Source organism: Microcebus murinus, chromosome 13 (assembly GCF_040939455.1).
Source record: "Microcebus murinus isolate Inina chromosome 13, M.murinus_Inina_mat1.0, whole genome shotgun sequence".
Taxonomy (NCBI): domain Eukaryota; kingdom Metazoa; phylum Chordata; class Mammalia; order Primates; family Cheirogaleidae; genus Microcebus; species Microcebus murinus.
In genome coordinates, this window is record NC_134116.1 from 27,950,883 (window position 1) to 27,970,508 (window position 19,626).

A 19,626-nucleotide genomic window follows, 5' to 3' on the forward strand; every position below is an offset into this window, starting at 1 on the left:
CAGGATATATTAAACTGAAATAAATGCCACGTTAAAAAAACTATGAGCAAACACAGACATCTAGGCACAGGATGATTATAATATTCTATAGTGGTAGAAGAATAACAAATGATTTGACAAAAAATCATACATGAGTTTATGGTCCTAATTTTATTATAAAGTTCACAAAAATGCAAGAATATTACCAAATTGGAATGTGGTAAAATTAGTTTTCCTCTATCTTCTCAGTCTCACAAATTCTACTCACTTGGGGAAAAATAAAGTACACTAATATGTCTGCCTGGTATGATTTGAAGTTCAAAATGTGATTTTTGTATCTCAAAAATAAAATTAGCAAGTAAAATAAATGCATATTTAATGGAACTTTAGAGATATAATAGCCCACAATGGAATAAAATAATAACTGATTTTCTTGAATATTTTATGTTCTTATATCTATTTAGAGTCCTATTAGAATAATTAGGTTTCATTTTCATGTTATTGGGGTATTCCTACTCAATAGTATAATAATGTGAATAAATTCCATTATTTTACTGGTTTTATCAAAAAGTAGAACACAGCATTTACCCTTCACATCTGGATTAAAAATAGACAACTTAGTATATGCAAAAACTTAAAAGATTTGAGAAAAGAAATACAATAAAACACAGGAAACTAGTGATGAAATAAATGCATTTTTTGGTCTTAGGACAGATACTTGCTATTCAATTATTCATATTTTATAAAAGATTAAAGCTTCTAGATATTGTGTATAACTAGTGAAAATATCATCAAAAACCTAGGTAGAGTTGTTAAATTTTATTTGCCCATCAGAAAATATTAATTAATCATATATATTATGGTATTAAATAGAGTTTTTAAAAAAATCTGATATGCAAAAAGATTAAACATATAAACACAAAATAATTACAAGTGTGTATGCAAAATTCATTATCTGCATATTCTCTGATACTAATTAGTTCATGTTTGTCAATTGAGGGATAAGTTTGTTTGCAATACATAGCTAAATGTATATATATATATGAATGTATATATATATACATATATACATAACCAAATTAATATGTGACTCTACATAGATTTTAAAATGTAGAATGAAAATTGATATTTGTTCCAATGCTATATATGACCTATCATAGTCCCACAGAATAGATATTTTAATTTATAATTAGATTCAGAGTATATGTCTTAGTTATCATAGAGCTATTAATTGGGAGAGTTGAAATATGAATGCAAGTATGCATGCTATACATTTTGGTATAAACATTATTATAAAAATAAATTCATTATTTTATATTTATTAAAATTAAATACCATTTTCGTGCAAATTATTTTTAAGTGGTTTTAAAAAATCAATTTATTCATTTTAGCTATATCTCAATTCCAGTAGAAATATCTTTACTTTTATGAAGCCACCTTCATAATCAGAAAATATTGAATAGTTTTTTTTAAAACATTGTCACACTAGAAAAAAAATTTTCTTGGGGGTTATGGTGTTTTCTTACAAAATTAAAATACAAACTTCAAAAACAAAATGATCCTTTCTGATTTAATGAAAAATTTGTTATTTTTAAATATTTTTCTGTGTGTGAGTTATATTCAACTTAAAAAATAGTTCTCCTGGCTCCCAAGGTGAAGAGATGTTACATATGCTTCATGAGGCCCTAGGCTCAAAACTAGTGTGAGTTAAATACAACTCATGTGGCAGTTATATATTACAATATCCTCTTATTTTACCCCTTAAAAACCTCTTATTGATATTCCCTATTCCCTGAAATACTTATTTTTTTTCTCCCTATCACTTGTTATCATTTGAAGTAAGATTTATTTTTAATCTTTTTCTCCCTGTCACAAAATAAACCTCTACGAATAGAAATTGTTCTTCATCAATGCATATTCATCAGGTTATCTAAAGTCAATGTGACAAAATGAATTCTAAGACAAGTGAGACAAAAAATCAAGTAAGTTAAATAGGAAAATTCATTAAACTAATTGACTAACAGTAGACTTCTCAGCGGAAATGTCACATGCCAAAAGGGATTGGGATCCTACCTTTAGTCTTCATAAACAGAAAAGCTGTCAGTAAAGTACTATGTATCTTGTAAAACTAAGTTTCATAAATAAAGGAGAAATAAAGTCTTTCCCAGACAAGCTAATTCTGAGGGAATTTGTCACCACTAGACCAGCCCTGGAAGAAATGCTCAAAGGAATTCTAAACATCAAAATGAAAGGTTGATAATCACTAGTAGAAAAGCAATTGAGAGTATAAAACTCTCCAGACTTACAAATTATAACATAATAGAGAATATAAAGCAACTAGGTAAACAATGAACATGATGACTAAAACAATATCTCACATATCAATATTTACTTTGAATGTAAAAGGTCTAAGTGCCACAATTAAAAGATATAGATTGGCAGAATGTATTAAAAAAACGCAGTCCAAGTATCTACTGCTTTCAGGAGATGCACTTAACTGGTAAATATTCTTATAGACTCAAGGTAAATAGGTGGAAAAATATTCCATGTAAATGGAAACTCAAAGTGGGCAGGACTGGCTATTCCCATATCAGATAAAATAGACTTTAAATCAACAGCATTACAAAACACTAAAAAGGCCATTACATAATGCAAAAGGAATCAATGTAATGATAAAATATAACAATTCTAAATATGTATGCACCTAAAACTGCAGCTCCCAGATTCATAAAATAAATACTACTAGATCTGAGAAAAGAATTAGACAGCAATACAATGATTTTGGAGGAATTCAACACTTCACTGACAGCACTAGACAGATCACCAAAGGAGAATGTCAACAAAGAAAACATTGAATTTAACTGCAATCTAGAACAAATGAGCTTAACAGACATTTACAGAATATTCTATCTCCAAACTTCAGAATATATATTCTTATCATTAGCATATAAAACATTTTCAGGGATAGACCATATGGAGGTCACAATTTAGTAAATTTAAATTATATCAACTATATTCTCAGATCACAGTAGAAATAAAACTAAAAATCAATTCCAAAAGGAACTCTCAAAACTGTACAAATACATGGAAATTAAACAGCTTGCTCTAAAATGATCTTTGGGTAAATGATAAAATTAAGATGGAAATTTAAAAAAAAACTTTTAAATGAATGATAATAGTCACACAAGTTATCTAAATGATAAAATTATGATGGAAATTTAAAAAAATTAGATGAATGATAATAGTCACACAAGTTATCAAAATCTATGGGATACATAAAAATGGTGCTAAGAGGGAAATATATAGTATTAAATGCCTACATCAAAAAGACAGAAACTTCACAAATTTACATCCTATTGCTGCACTTCTAGGAACTACAAAAACAAGAACAAACCAAAACAAAAGCCATCAGAATAAAATAAATAGCAAAAATCACAGCAGAACTGAACAAAATTGAAACAAAACAAAACAAAAAAGGATCTATGAAATGAAAAGTTGTTTATTTGAAAGATATACAAAATTGATAAACCACTAGCAAGATTAACCAAGAAAAGAGAGAGGATACAAAGAAGCTCAATCAGAAATGAAAATGGAGGTACTATGATGCAGCAAAAATACAAAACATCATGTGAGACACAAAATAGAAAATCTAGAGGAAATTTTCAACTTCCTGGAAACCTCCAAGCTGGAATCAAGAAGAAATAGAGATCCTGAACAGACCAATAACAAGTAGTGAGATGGATTCAGTAATAAACAATCTTCAGACAAAAAGGCCCAAGACAAATTGGATTCACAATCAAATTTTACTAAAGTCAAGAAAAGACACAACAAAAAAAAGGAAACTACAAACAAATATCCATGATGAACGTAGACACCAAAATCCTCAACAAAATACAAACAAACAGGATCTAAACGTACATCAAAAAGGTAATTCACCCTGATCAAGTTGCTTTCATCCCAGGGATGGAAGGATGGTTCAACATATGCAAGTCAATAAATGTGATTTACCACAGAGAAAGAATTAAAAACAAAACCCATATAATCATTTCAATAAATGCAGGGAAAAATTTCTCTTTGTTAATGATATGCTCTTATATTTAGAAAATTCTGAAGACTCCTCCAAAAGTCTCCTAGATTTGATAAATGAATTTAATAAAATTTCAAGTTATAAATCAAAACATGCAAATTAGTAACATTTCTACACACCAATAATGACCAAGCTGAGACTCAAAACAAGAACTCAATTCCATTTATAATAGCTGTGAAAAAATAAAATAAAATACCTAGGAATAGACTTAATCAAGGAGGTGAAAGATCTCTATATGGAGTACTACAAAACATTGATGAAAGGAATCATAAGTTACATAAACAAATGGAAAAACTTCCCATGCTCATGTACTAGAAGAATCAATATTGTGAAAACGACCATACACTCAGTTACAGATTCAATGCAATTCCTATTAAAATACCAATGTAATTTTTTACAGAATTGGATAAAATAATCCTAAAATTCATATAGAACCAAAAAGAGTCCAAATAGCCAAAGCAATTCCAAGCAAAAAGAACAAATCTGGAGACATTACATTACTTGACTTCAAATTACACAACAAGGCTATTGTAATCAAAACAGCATCATATTGGTATAAAAATAGACACATAGACAAATGGAATAGAGTAGATAACGCAAAAATAAAGCCAAATTCTTACTTCTGCTTTGATTTTCCAGAAAGCTGACAAAAATGTACACTGTGGAAAGGATACCCTCTTCAATAAATGGTGATGGGAATACTGGATAGCCATATGTAGATGAATGAAACTATGTTTCTATCTCTCACCATATACAAAAATTAATTCAAGATAAATTGAAGACTTAAATATAAAACCTGAAATAGTAAATTTTTTTTTTAAACTCAGGAAAAACTCTTCTGGACATTGGCTTAGGCAAAGAATTTATGAGTAAGATCCCAAAAGCAAATGCAACAAAAACAAACATAAATAAATGGGACTTAAATTGAAAAGCTCTGCACAGAAGAAGTAATAACATAATAAATAGATATCATACAGAATATGAAAAAAATATTCATAAACTATATTTCCAACAAAGTTGTAACAACCAGAATTCATAAGAAAAGCAAATCAACAAAAAGAAAACAAATAATTTCCTAAAACATGGGAAAACAACATAAATAAACATTTTTCAAAAGAAGCAAAGACATACAATGTAAAGAAAATGTTTGTACCCTCATAATATCCTGAAATAAAAATAAGAAGATATACAAATAGCCACCAAACATATAAAAAAAAAAATGCTCAACATCGTTAATCATCAGGTAAATGCAAATTATCACCACAATAAGATATCACTTTCTCCGTGTCAGAGTGGTCATTAATTAGAAAGCCAAAAAACAATAGGTGTTGGCATGGTTGCAATAAAAAGGAAACATTAGTACATTGTTGGTGAGAATACAAATTAGTACAACTTTTATGGATGAAAATATAGAGCTTTCTGAAAGAACTAAAAATAGATCTACCATTTGATCCAGGAATTTCACTACTGGGTATCTACCCAAAGGGAAGGAACTCATTATATCAAAAAGCCACCTGTACTCATAGGTTTATTGCAGCAGAATTCACAATTGCAAAGATGCAGAATCAATTTATACATCTATCAGTCAATGGGTTGATAAAGAAAATGTGATATATATATATAATATTTATACATACTATGGAATATTAGTCATAAAAAAGAAATAATGTCTTTTGCACCAATTAGGATGGAATGGGGATGGGCATTTTCCTAAGTGAAGTAAGTCAGGAATGGAAATCCAAGCACCATATGTTGTCACTTACAAGTGGGAGCTAATCTATGGGTATGCAGTGGCATAAGAGCAGTATAATGGACACTGGAGACTCAGAATTGGGGAGGTTGACAGGGGTTAAAGGATTAAAAATTGCCTATTGGATACAATATACATTATTCAGGTGATGGGTACACCAAAACTCCAGACTTCACCATTATATAATTCACCCATGTACCCAAAAACCACTTGTACCTCTAAATCTATCGAAATTTTTTAAAAAGTAGGAAAAAAGGAAAATAAAGAAAAACAAAAAAAGAACAAAGTGAAGTTTTTTTTACTGCAATTTGTATTTTAATATATATGCTATATACTCAGCACATGGAGCTTTACCTGGCATTTGTTAATGCTAATGATAACATTTTATTACCACAATGACTACTTCTACTTCTTTTACTAATACTAATAGCACAGATTGAACATCCCTAATCTGAAAACCCAAAATCTAAACTGCCTTAGAATATGGAAGTTTTTGAATGCTGACAAGACATGACAGTGGAAAATTTCTTACCTGATCTTATGTGATAAGACTCAGTCTCAACACTACCAAAATTTGTTTCATGCACAAAATTACCAAAAAGAATTTTTTTTCATAAAGTTACTTTCATGCTATGTATATAAGGTATGTATGAGTACTATCCCCAAGATATCTCATTATGTATATGCAAATACTCCAAAATCTAAAAAAATCCAAAATCTTAAGCACTTCTGGACCCAAGCGTTTTGCATGTAGATTACTTATCCTGTGTTACTACTAAAGCTAACATCTCTGTTGGGTTTAACATGTTCCACGAACTATTCTTAGTTTATTATGTATAATGCATTTAATCCTCAAAATTACCCTATGTTGTAGGAAGCATAATTATTCTCATGTTACAGGAGGGGAAACTGGGGTATAGAAAGGCTAAGCAAGATCTTACCCAATTTCACACACTAGTGAAAGTTGTAGCCTATATTTAGTCCTTAACTATTCTATATTCTATAGAATTCTGTTTTATACTCACAATTCTATACTCCCCCTCCAGATGTTATTTTAAATTAAACAATATTGATGTTGATTCTGGATACAGACAATTAAGAACATTATAGATAAGAAAACCAATTATCAGTGACTTTTTGATCACTTACAGTTTATCAATAAAATTTCTCAAGTCATTTTCCTCTTGGAAATATTTAATATGTGTTGGAAGTAAAGATCAGGTAGGACATTTTTCCCTTTTCTCTTAAAAAGCATTATTCTAATGACTCCTTAACAAATGACCTGGAAAATTTTTAATAAGTCTTTTTATTACCCTCTCAAAAGAAATTTATTTCTTGGTAGCTAATTTGAAAATGACTGTGGGATTGGCTTTGGCAGTAATTTTATTGCTTAATGTAATTTGTAAAGTATGTCTTAAAAAAAGAGTTTTTGAAGATGATTTTAATATACGTATTGTAGTCTAATTGTAACATCAATTATAGAAGATATTTAAAATAACCTTATTATTAAGGATGCATTAATAAAGAAGTTGAAATTATCTCAGCTCATTGTTTCATTGCATAGAATTTGATTTTTAGCCAAAAAGCATCTCTTGTCATCTTGTTGGTTTAATATTTTTGAAATTATTATGGACTCTCAAAAAAGAAATGCAACTCACAAATATGCAATAATGTGCGTGTGCCTCAAAGATGCAAACATGTGAATCCCCATTGCTGTTCATGAGTTGCTACACAGGAATATACAACTATTCCATAAAAGCCATATTATTTATAAATCATGTTTAGGTTCTCAGGAGAAACAGAAGAGGCCTGTTTTCTTGAATTAATTAATTCATTCATTTATTCAACCATCTTTAATTGACAGCTTACTGTGTCCTAGGCATGAATCCAGAAACTATCAAAACAGCATGGAACCAGGTAAAGAAGATTTATATCTTTTCTTTTGTCTTTTATCTTTTCATTTGAGGAGACAAGAAAGAAAAGAAATTACTTAGTATATACATGGATTAAAATATTCCAAAAATAATTGATAAAGAGACAATTAAAATGATAATATGAGTAAAACAAATGTTTATGAGGGAGTCTTTCTCTAATGAAGTCATACTTTGGGCTGAGACCTGAGTAATGAGAAATTGCTATACAGGGTCCCTAATAATGTGGATAGGGGGAAGAGCATTCCAAATAGATAAAACGGATAATAAAACTCAGGACAGTCTGACATATTCAAAGGAAAGAAAGAAATGCACTGCATTTATCCAAAGGTGATAAAGGGCTCAAGTTGAGGTGAACAGCCTGGGATTTTGCACACTGTGGGAGGAAGTTTGAATTATATTCTAATTGCAATGACAAATTTTGGAAGATTTTAAAGCAGAAAGGGACATAATTAGATTTATATTAAAAGGAGAGGAGTGAGAAAAATATCAGCCAAGCTCAATGAGGTATATTAATCAAGTTCTATTTTGTGGACTTTATCTCATTCAAACAAGCCAACTAATAAGGCAACTAAAATTTTATGAAACAATTGGAATTTTTAACATTGATGGGGTATTTAAGGATATTAAAAAGGATTTTTTTCTTGTGATTATTTTATTTTAATATTGTGGCATTTTAAAGTCACAGAAAAGTGAAAAGATTAATTAACCAGCAATCATATCTTTACCACAAAAATTTATGCTAAAACTTTTTTTCATGTTTGCTTCTAATCATTTTATTTTGTAAGAAAGAAACATTTCAGATAGAACAAAGTGCCTGTATATTCAAGCCAAAATTTTATTCTTCTGTTTGTGCATGTAGCTTTCTTTTTTAAAGTAATTTTAAGGTAGAACAGTTTTATGTTTAAAGAAAAATTGAGCAGAAATGTACAGGGGTTTCCTGTATGTCCTCTGCCTCCACACATGCATAACCTCCCGTATTATAACATCCCTCACCACAGTAATACATTCGTTATAATTGATGAATCTACATCATCATCATCAAAGTCCATAATTCACATTATGCATCAATCTTGGCGTTTTACATTCTATGTGTTTGGGCAAAAGTATAATGGCATGTATCCACCACTATACACAAAGTATTTTGACTGCCCTAAATGCCATCTGTGCTCCTCCTATTCATAACTCCTTTTCCCCCAAATCCCTGGAAACTAGTGATACTTTTACTGTCTCTATAGTTTTTTTTTTTTCCTTTTCCTGAAGGTCTTATAGTTGGAAACGTATAGTATATAGCCTGTTCTGATCGGCATATTTCACTTAGTAATATGCAATCAAATTTCCACCATGTCTTTTTATGTCTGACTAACTCAAACTCAATTCTTATTAGTGCTGAATAACATCCCATTGTCTGAAAATACCACAGTTTATTTATTCATTCATCTCTAAAAGGGCACCTTTAAAAGGGATATCGGTTGCTTCCAAGTTTTGGAAATTATCCCTTAAACTTATATTAACATCCACGTGCAGGTTTTTGTGTGAACATAAGTTTTCAACTCCTTTGGGAGTGATTTTTTTTCAGTGTGTTAAAGACACTGCAGCTACATTTCAATAAGAGCTCTTATCCTTTATAGATGCATATTGAAATATAAATCAAAAGATGTAGTTACTGATGTTTTCATACTATAGGTGTAGGGTAAGTGAGAGATAGATAAAAATTTGTTCAGGGATTTATATATTTTAAAATTGCTTTATGCATACGTGAAGATTCATCTCAACTGAAGAGGGCGTATCACTCTCTAAAGTGTTAGTTGATCTATTCTTTTTTGCACCCACAATTCTCTCATATTCTCAAAAGTAATATGTACACAAGGTATGTGTTTTTGTTTCCAGTTAGTACAATGGGATTGATGGCATGCCTCTATCTACTGTATTTTACTTGGATGTGGACACCTCCTATTCAACACTTCTAATTCTGCTTCTTCTATGTACACCTTCCAGAGATGTCAGAAGAAGGTGAATGACTTCACTTGTACATCAGTACATTTCCAGGAGGTTTATAATTCCAGAAGGTTGAAGGAGCTGATACAATAAGTGATGTAATAATTGTTAATGGGAAAAGTCATATGAAGCAGGTCCTCTAAATAAGAATATGGACTGGATTTTTTCCACAGATTCAGGTAATATAGATTTATTTTTTTTCTTTTAAAATTTTTCCCAGCATATTATGGGGGTACAAATGTTAAGGTTATATATTTCCCTTGCCCCACTCCCCCCTCAAGTCAGAGCTTCAAGTGTGTCCATCCCCCAGTTGGTGCACAATCATATTCATTATGTGTGTATATACCCATTCCCCCCCACCTGCCTGACACCCAGTATATATTATTCCTATATGTTCACTTATGTGTTGATCAGTTAATACCAATTTGCTGGTGAGTACATGTGGTGCTTATTTTTCCATTCTTGGGATACTTCACTTAATAGAATGGGTTCCAGCTATAGCCAGGAATATACAAGAGGTGCTATATTACCGCTATTTCATATAGCTGAATAGTACTCCATGGTATACATACCACATTTTATTAATCCACTTATGTATTGATGGGCACTCCAGTTGTTTCCACATCTTTGCAATTGTGTATTGTGCTGCTATAAACATTCGAGTGCTAGTGTCTTTTCCATAAAGTGACTTTTGTTCTTTTGAGTAGATGCCCAATAATGTGATTGCTGGATCAAATGGCAGACCCACTTGCATCGTTTTGAGGTATCTCCATATTGCTTTCCACAGAGGTTGAACTAGTTTGCAGTCCCACCAGCAATGTAGGAGTGTTCTTATCTCTCCACATCCATGCCAACATTTATTGTTTTGGGACTTGTTAATAAAGGCCATTCTCACTGGAGATAAGTGATATCTCATTGTGGTTTTGATTTGCATTTCCCTGATGATTAGAGATGTTGAGCATTTTTTCATATGTTTCTTGGCCATTATTCTGTCTTCTTTCGAAAAGTTTCTGTTCATGTCCTTTGACCACTTTTTGATAGGGTTGTTTGATTTTTTTCTTGCTGATTTTCCTGAGTTCTAAATAGATTCTAGTTATCAGCCCTTTATCGGATGGGTAGCTTGCAAAAATTTTCTCCCATTTTGTGAGGTGCCTGTTTGCTCTCTTGACAGTCTCTTTGGCTGTGCAGAAGCTTTTAGTTTGACCAGATTCCATTTATTTATTTTTGTTCATGCTGTAATTGCCTTTGGTATCTTCACAAATTCTTTGACTAGGCCAATATCTAGAAGAGTATTTCCAACATTTTCCTCTAGAATTCTAATAGTTTCACAACTAAGGTTCAAGTCTGTTACCCAGCATGAGTTGATTTTTGTGAGAGGTGAAAGGTGTGGGTCTTGTTTCAGTCTTCCACATGTGGCTATCCAGTTTTCCCAACACCATTTATTGAATAAGGATTCTTTTCCCCAGTGTATATTTTTGTCTGCTTTGTCTAAGATTAGATGGCTATATGAGGATGGTTTTATATCTGGGTTCTCTGTTCTGTTCCACTGGCCAATGTCTCTGTTCTTGTGCCAATCACAGGCTTTTTTAATTATTGTAGCCTTGTAGTATAATTTGAAGTCTGGTAAATTGATACCTCCTATTTTGTTTTTATTGCCTAGGATTGATTTTGCTATACAAGGTCTTCTCTGGTTCCATAGCATAAAACTATTTTTTCTATATTGTGAAAAATGATGATGGTATTTTAATAGGGATTGCATTGACTCTGTAGGTTACTTTGGGTAGTATAGACATTTTAACAATGTTGATTCTGCCGACCCACGAGCATGGTGTGGTCTTCCACCTGTTTACATCCTGTGCTATTTCCTTCTTTAGTGTTTCATAGTTCTCCCTGTAGAGGTCTTTTACCTCCTTAGTTAACTATATTCCTAGGTACTTTATTTTCTTTGTTGCTATTTTGAAGGGAATTGAGTCTATGATTTAGTTCTCACTTTAACTGTTGTTGGCATATATGAATGTCTCAGATTTGTGTGTATTGATTTTGTATCCTGAGACTTTACTAAATTCATTTATCAATTCAAAGGGTCTCTTGGTTGAATCCTTGGGGTTTTCTAGGTATAATATCATGTCATCAGCAAAGAGTGAGAGTTTGATTTCCTCTCCTCCCATTTGGATGCCCTTAATTCTGCTCTCTTGTCTGATTGCTATAGCAAGGACTTCCAGCACTATGTTGAATAGAAGAGGAGATAGTGGGCAACCTTGCCTTGTTCCAGTTCTAAGTGGAAATGCTTTCAGTTTTTCCCCATTCAATATAATGTTGGCTGTGGGTTTGTCATATATGGCTTGTATCATTTTTAGGTAAGCCCCATCTGTGCCTATTTTGTTGAGCGTTCTTATCATAAAAGGGTGTTGAATTTTGTCAAATGCTTTTTCTGTATCTATTGAGAGGATCATATGGTCTTTGTTTTTGCTTCCGTTTATATGATGAATTACACTTATAGATTTGTGTATATTGAACCATCGCTGCATTCATGGGATGAAGCTCACTTGATTGTGATGGATTATTTTCTTAATAAGCACCTGGATTTGATTAGCTAGAATTTTGTTGAGAATTTTTGCATCTATATTCATAAGGGATATTGGTCTATAGTTTTCTTTTTTTGTTGCATCTATTCCTGGTTTTGGTATGAGGGTTATGTTCACTTCATAAAATGTGTTGGGGAAGTTTCCATCCTTCTCAATGTTGTGGAATAATTTCTGCAGGATAGGTACCAGATCTTCTTTGTAGGTAAAATTCAGATGTAAAATCATCTGGTCTGGGACTTTTCCTTTTAGGAAGGTTTTTTATTGCTGTCAATTTCAGTACTTGATATTGGTCTGTTCAGGAATTCTAGTTCTTCCTGGTTGAGCCTAGAGAGGCTGTGTATTTCTGTCCATTTCCTCCACATTTTCCAGTTTGTGTCCATAGAAGTTTTTGTAGTATTCATAAATTATATCTTGTATCTCCATGGTATCAGTTGTAATTTCTCCTTTATTTTCCTGATTGAGCTTATTAGAGATTTTTCTTTTCTGATTTTTGTTATTCTAGCCAAAGGTGTGTCAATTTTGTTAATTTTTTCAAAGAACCAACTTTTTGTTTTATTAATCTTCCATATAGTTTCCCTGTTGTCAATTTCATTTAGTTTCGATTTGATCTTAATGATTTCACTTCTTCTGCTGGGTTTGGGGTCAGTCTGTTCTTTTACAGCTCTTTGAGTAGATTCATTAGGTTTTCTATTTGTGATCTTTTCCACTTTTGGATATAGGCATTTATGGAAATAAACTTTCCTCTCAGGACTGGTTTAGCTGTTTTCCACAGGTTTTGAGAACTTGTGTCTCCTTTGTCATTTAGTTCAAAGAATCTTTTGATTTCCATCTTGATTTCCTCATTTATGAAGTGATCATATGTTTAGTTTCCATGACTTTGTGTAGAAATTAGAGTTCCTGTTAGGGTTGATTTCTATTTTTATTCCATTGTGGTCTGAAAAGATACATGGTATAATTTCTATTTTTAAAAAATTTTTTGAGACATGCTTTGTGTCCTGGGATATAGTCAATCTTAGAGAATGTCCCATGAGCTGATGAGAAGAATGTATATTCAGTGCTTTTTGGGTAGAATGTCCTGTAAATGTCAGTCAGACCCATTTGTTCTAGAGCTTTGTTTAAGTCCATTATTTCTTTGTTAATTTTATCTTTGGAGGGTCTGCCTTGTGCCGTCAGCAGGGTGTTGAAGCCTCCAGCTATTATGGTCTTGTTGTTTATGCATTTGATTAGATCAAGTAGAGTTTGCTTTATGAATCTGGGTGCACCTAAGTTGGGTGCATACATATTTATAATTGTTATGTCTTCTTGTTGAACTGTGCCCTTCACCATTATATAGTGACCCTCTTTGCCTTTTATCACTTTTGTTGATTTAAAAACTAAGTTATCTGAAATCAAAACTGCCACACCAGCCTTATTTTGGCTTCTATTTGCTTGAAATATTTTTCTACACCCCTTTACCTTTAGTCTAAATGCATTCTTGCAGGTAAGACATGTTTCCTGAAGGCAGCAGATACTTGGCTTGTATTTTTTTTATCCATTCGGTCAGCATATGTCTCTTGAGTGAGGAGTTCAAGCCTCCTGAGCCATTGTGGTATCTGGCCTTTGATCTTTAGTTTTTGAGTGGATGTATATTCATGAGTGTTTATTATACTGATCCATGGGTAACACTGTTTTGAGTACTTATTGGAGGGCTGGATTTATAGACTTAAGATTTCATTGAGACAAGGAAAAACTCCCTTGCCTGAAGGAAGTGGGCAGCTATCACTACTGTGTCCCTAACAAGTAAGTGCCACAAACATTTGCTCTCTGGATGCCTTCCCTTCCATGTTGGATACTTCTTATGCTAATTTGACCTATTGTGATGCCATAATAGGTGATAATTTGACCTATTGTCATGCCACCAAATGCCATGGGTTATCCATTTCCCATTTCCTCTATCAGAGAAGTTATTCCAGTAATCCATAATGTATAAGCTACCAGATCCCAGATTTTCCACTTTGTGAGTCTACTTTTCAGATGTTAATACTTTCTACATATCAATTACTTCATCAATGACTTATCAAGGAACAGATGACACTATCAAATTAAGATAACTCCATAATGATTAGGAGCAGAGAGCTTTGGTAAAAGAAAATTCCTCAATAAGGAAACAAAGGATATGAATATCAAATTTACATTTATCTTTTTCTTCTGTTTTCTTCTGGAGCTCCTCTTTGGAAAATAAAAGTCAAGAGAATCTGTTGATGGAGGGCATACTTGTCAGCCTCTCAAGGTAGAAACCCAGGTGGGATAGAGTGGAGTGTATCTCTCTTGTAAAATAAGGAATACTTGGGAAAGAGAGAGCTTTTGTTTTTTTAAGTTAGAAAATACTAAGTCATTTTAAAATATTGATAAGAATGACAGAGTAAGATATGGGATTTGATGACAAAATAGAGGGGAAAAGGTAATTTTCAGGGTCAAGTCCCTAAGTTGGCAAGACAACAGCAAAAATGTAGGGGCTGTTTTCTGATAAGGGTAGGAATAATTCATCCATTTTAACAGTGTAAAGCCAGTTTTCATGTTACTGATATGGGATAATTGATAGCTGACCTGGTCTTTGCATCGAAAATGGGTTGAAGAAAATACTGTAATGAGAGAGAGAGAGAGAGAGAGAGAGAGAAGAGAGAGAGAGAATGCAAGAGGGAGAAATCTTCCAAAGAATAATACAAGAAATAAATATTAGCAACGAAAAAGTTAAAGAGAGAATATATTTGTACAAAAAAAAGATTTTTGTGAGTTGTAATTGCCTGAGGTGTGTGTTGTGAAAGAATAGTGAGAAAAGGGAAGTTTTTGCATGATTTTCTTAAAATGAAGAATATACACTGAAAAGAAGAGATGTTGGATTATATAGTTCTCTGTTCTGGAAAATAAAAAATATTAACAGCCTTAGGATCAGTAATTAATAGGCTATTTTTGGAATTCAATTAACAGGAAGATGATATAGTCTCAGAAATGATCACTGAAATACATTTAAAATCTATAACCTAAAATCATTGAATTATTACTTACCTCAAACATGACCATATTAAAAAAAGATTGAGAGTTAGCTTGGAATCAATACATATAAAACCATATATTTTATAATATTAGTATATAGTAATATTTCAGACTTACTATTATAATTGGCTTACTCTACTAGACTTAGTGTAACTAAAAGACATGGGTATTTATTTGCTAAAGAATATGCTGTTATTACAGGTAAGAGTGCACAGCACTGACAGTTTGAAGGTATAAAGTCTGGGTTCAAACACTCACTGTGATCTCAGGCAAGTTACATCAGCTGTCTGTGCATCAGTTCCCTCATACATAAAATTAAGTAATAATTGGCACTTGGTTTTGGTTCATTGTTTTTGGTTCAATGTTTGGTTCATTGTAATTTGGTTTGATTCAATGTTACATAGTCTCTGAAAATGAAACTTACTTCCCTTGCAATTGGAGGAGTATAATTTTATTATCAAGAACTATTGTTCTGATCATTAAAAAGTAAAGTACAGTGACATTTAGATTCATAAATGAGTCAGTAGGTATATTCCAACTTTTTCATTTTAAAAAAACCTGGTGAGCTCCAGGTGTCCTAATCAATTGACATTGAGAAATTAGAACTAGATCTTTGATTGTAATGATATCACCGAGAAATAGCCCTATCTATCTATCTCCCTTGAACATCTTCCTTCCTTTTAAATTCAACTATGCTTGCTGTATAGGTTTTTGTTTAATAAGATTTTTTCATTTGGTTAACAATGATCAGATAACACTAGGATAATATGAATGTGAGTAGATTATTTTCATCTGAAACATACACCAAATAGAGAAAGAAGAGTCATCAGGGAAAAATCAAACAGAACTAAATCCAAACACACACAACAATAACAAAAATCAATGCATAAAACAAAAATAAACCAATGCAATTTATCATGTATTATTTACTGTATGTCTTCAGCTACTGGTGAATCAACTTTCACAAAGCCATAAATAGAAATAAAAATTATTATACCTCTTACCCTTATTCTTTTAAAAAAAATAAATTTTGTTGTGTATGTTTGAAGTTTACAACATGATTTTATAGGATACATATAGATAATAAAATGCTTACTATAGTGAAGCAGATAAACATATCTATCATCTTGCATAGTTATTTTTGTGACAAGAGCAGCTCAAATCTAATTATTTAACAAAAATTCCTAATATAATATAATTTTATTAACTTTAGACATGTTTTATATTGTATCTCTAGACTTGTTCATCCTACATATGTGTTATTTGGTATCATTTCATCTACATCCCCATATTTCTTCTTATTTCCTCTCCCCCACCACTTGTCCCCACTCAAGCTAACCACTGTTTTGTCCTCTATGGTTGTATATTTGAGCTCTTTTTTTTTTATTCCACATGTACATAAGATAATGTTATATTTTTCTTGTTCTATCTGACTTATTTCACTTAGCATAATGTCCTCCTGTTCCATCCATGTTGTGTAAATGGCAGTATCTTTTTATTTTTTAAGGTTGAATAATATTTCATTATACATACACGCCTTATTTTCCTTATCCATTTGTTCATCCATGGCATTTAGATGGTTTCCTTATCTTGGCTATTGTGAATAGTGCTGTAATGATCATAGAAATGCAGATATCTTTACTAGGTGGTTATTTTATTTCTTTCAGCTTTGTACCCAAAAGATAAATTGCTGGGTCATATGGTAGTTTTATTTTTAATTTCTTTAGGAACTTCCATATTGGTTTTCATAATGACTATACCAATCTACATTCCCACTAACTGTGTATGAGGGTTTCTTCTTCTCTACAACCCCATGTTGGTCCTTGAAATAGATTTAATTCTAAAGTTTGAAAGTTTACCAAATTGAAACATAATTAGTATTAATGTATCAGATATTATCTAAAACTTACAATTTTTAACTCAAAGTTTCTTTATAATTAAACCATTTAATTTGGAAAAATATATAATTAAGACATAAAATTAGAATTGTGAAGGTTATTTAGTCTATATAAATTTAAAATATTATTTGAGAGTCAGCATAGGAATACTTCATCTCATGAATTGTAATAAATTGCAATGTGGCTTAAACTCACATTTACAGAATATATAGATGAATAGAATTCTTTCAGATGCATGAAAAACATCAATGAGATACTTTTAAAAGCATGCATAATTTTTAACAATAGAATTAACTTGTGTTATAGATGTTTGAGTAATACACAAATAATTTTTCAGAATTATTCTTTTGAATCCACATCCCTATTTCATCTTGCTTCTGTGAATTAAGTCACTTGAGAATCCCAATATCATCTACCTTCCTCTCTTCCACTCCTCTCTTCTACTCCTATGACAAGTTCTATTGAATGAATCAAATAGTGGCATTTACATTATTACTTGTTTATACTGTCAATTCCACTAAGCCTTCTTCACTTGTGCTTGTATAGTGATCAAGTCCTACCTGGTCCCTTTGTATTCAGTATTTATCTACAAATATATCATTCACTTTGTTACAAGATATATTTTCCAATGTACAAGTCTGATGATTTTGTTCCCTTCCAAAAGAGGTAATATTTTCCCTATGCTAATAAAATGATATTATTTAGTTTAAAAAACTAGCTATAAAAGATACTATTTAATTCTTCCTATGTGTAATTTAACTCCAACTATACTGGAGTATAATGTCAGCCATTACTTCTATTTTCCTTGCCTTGGGTCTTCAAACTTTACACTAATTTAAGGCTACACAGTATTTCTCTATTATAGGGACTTAAGATTATAGATCTGGACATAAAGGAAAGACTACAGATTTTAATTTGAGTTTGCAGTGCCAGGACATTGTTTTTTTACCTGAAGTACTGGCTTTGTATTAGCAAAAATAGGAATTTTATAGGAGACACTTTTATTCACATTATATATAACAAAGAGAAATCAGCATATCATATTAAAAAAACATGGTAGGTATGAGGAGTGAGATGGATGCTAAGGCTTCCTAAACCAACATTTATTTGTATACAATTATATGTAATTTGCAGATAATCTATTGGTGTTAAAGGTATGTTTCTACTCAATACCTCAGTCAGTGCTAATTAAGGCAGGAAGTCCTAATTCAGTGCCACCACCTGTTGAGAGTTACTTCAACTTACAAGTGATTTAAATGCAGCCAATGCAAAATTTAGAGAGGATATAGATCAGAATATTTTGTACAAAATAACTTAGGACTTATTTCCATAAGGAATGAAACAAATAATTTCTATTTAGCTATTTTTTCACAAATGGAAGTCCTAACCTTATTTAATATTTCCAAAAATGAACACTGAAAGCCAGTCTAAAAATAATTGTTCCACTATCTCCATCTGTTACAATTCTCTGTTACATTGTAGGATCCATACTTCTGTATCATAAATTGGCTACAGTAAGCACATGCTGTAATGTAACTTTATAATATTCTGCAAATAATTTATCAATTGTCATATGATCATCATGATGTTATAGCTTCTTTGGATGATAGTATGGTTTAAATGTGTCCCCCAAAAAACATGTGTAGGAAATTTATTCCTAAAGCAATTGTGCTGGAAAGTGAAACCGAATGGGAGGTGATTAGGGCATGAAGGCTTCACCCTCATGAATGGATAAATGCCAATTAAAAAAGAGCTTGAGGCTCTGAGTTTGATCTCTTGCTCTCTCACCCTGTCTTTGACTATCTTGCCATGAGATGACTTGGCAAGAAGGCTCTTCCGGATGCTGCCTCCTCAATCTTGAACTTTCCAGCCTCTAGAACAATGAGCCAAGAAGTTTCCGTTCATTATAAATTACCTAGTCTGTGGCATTGTTGTAGCGGCACAAAACAGAGTAAGAAGGGTCAAATCAGTAAAACATTATTTTCAATAATATGTAAATTAATTCCTTAAAACAATTATCATAATGTATTTTTCATCACAGTACATTCTTTAAGGGAAATGTTATGACCACAAAAACGACTCTGTTTATTCCTAATTAAAGATAGTAAGACATAACAAAATAAATACTTATTAAAGAGTTTAATTTTGGAGTTCTTAAATATTACCCTAGTTTTATCATTAAATATTAATATATTACATTTCATGGAGAAAAGGAAATCTTTGCTATGTTAAATCATCTATTGACACAATAATGCTATGTAACAAACCACCCTAAGACTGAGGAGTTTATATTGAAAATGTTTATTTTTCTTGCATTCTGTCTGCAGTTCCCTTGGAGCAGCTTTGCTTCAGGCTGTGATTTAGC

At 31.7% G+C, this 19,626-nt stretch overlaps 1 long non-coding RNA gene across 1 annotated transcript in view; it reads left to right on the forward strand.

The window, feature by feature from the left end:
• Nucleotides 1-10,667, forward strand: part of LOC105862214 (uncharacterized) — a 103,158-nt gene extending 92,491 nt beyond the window's left edge. The window contains exons 3-4 of the long non-coding RNA XR_012922428.1: nt 7,681-7,733; nt 9,746-10,667. This is a non-coding gene — a long non-coding RNA (uncharacterized LOC105862214). The remainder of the gene's footprint in view (nt 1-7,680; nt 7,734-9,745) is intronic.
• The last annotated feature ends 8,959 nt before the right edge of the window (nt 10,668-19,626 follow it).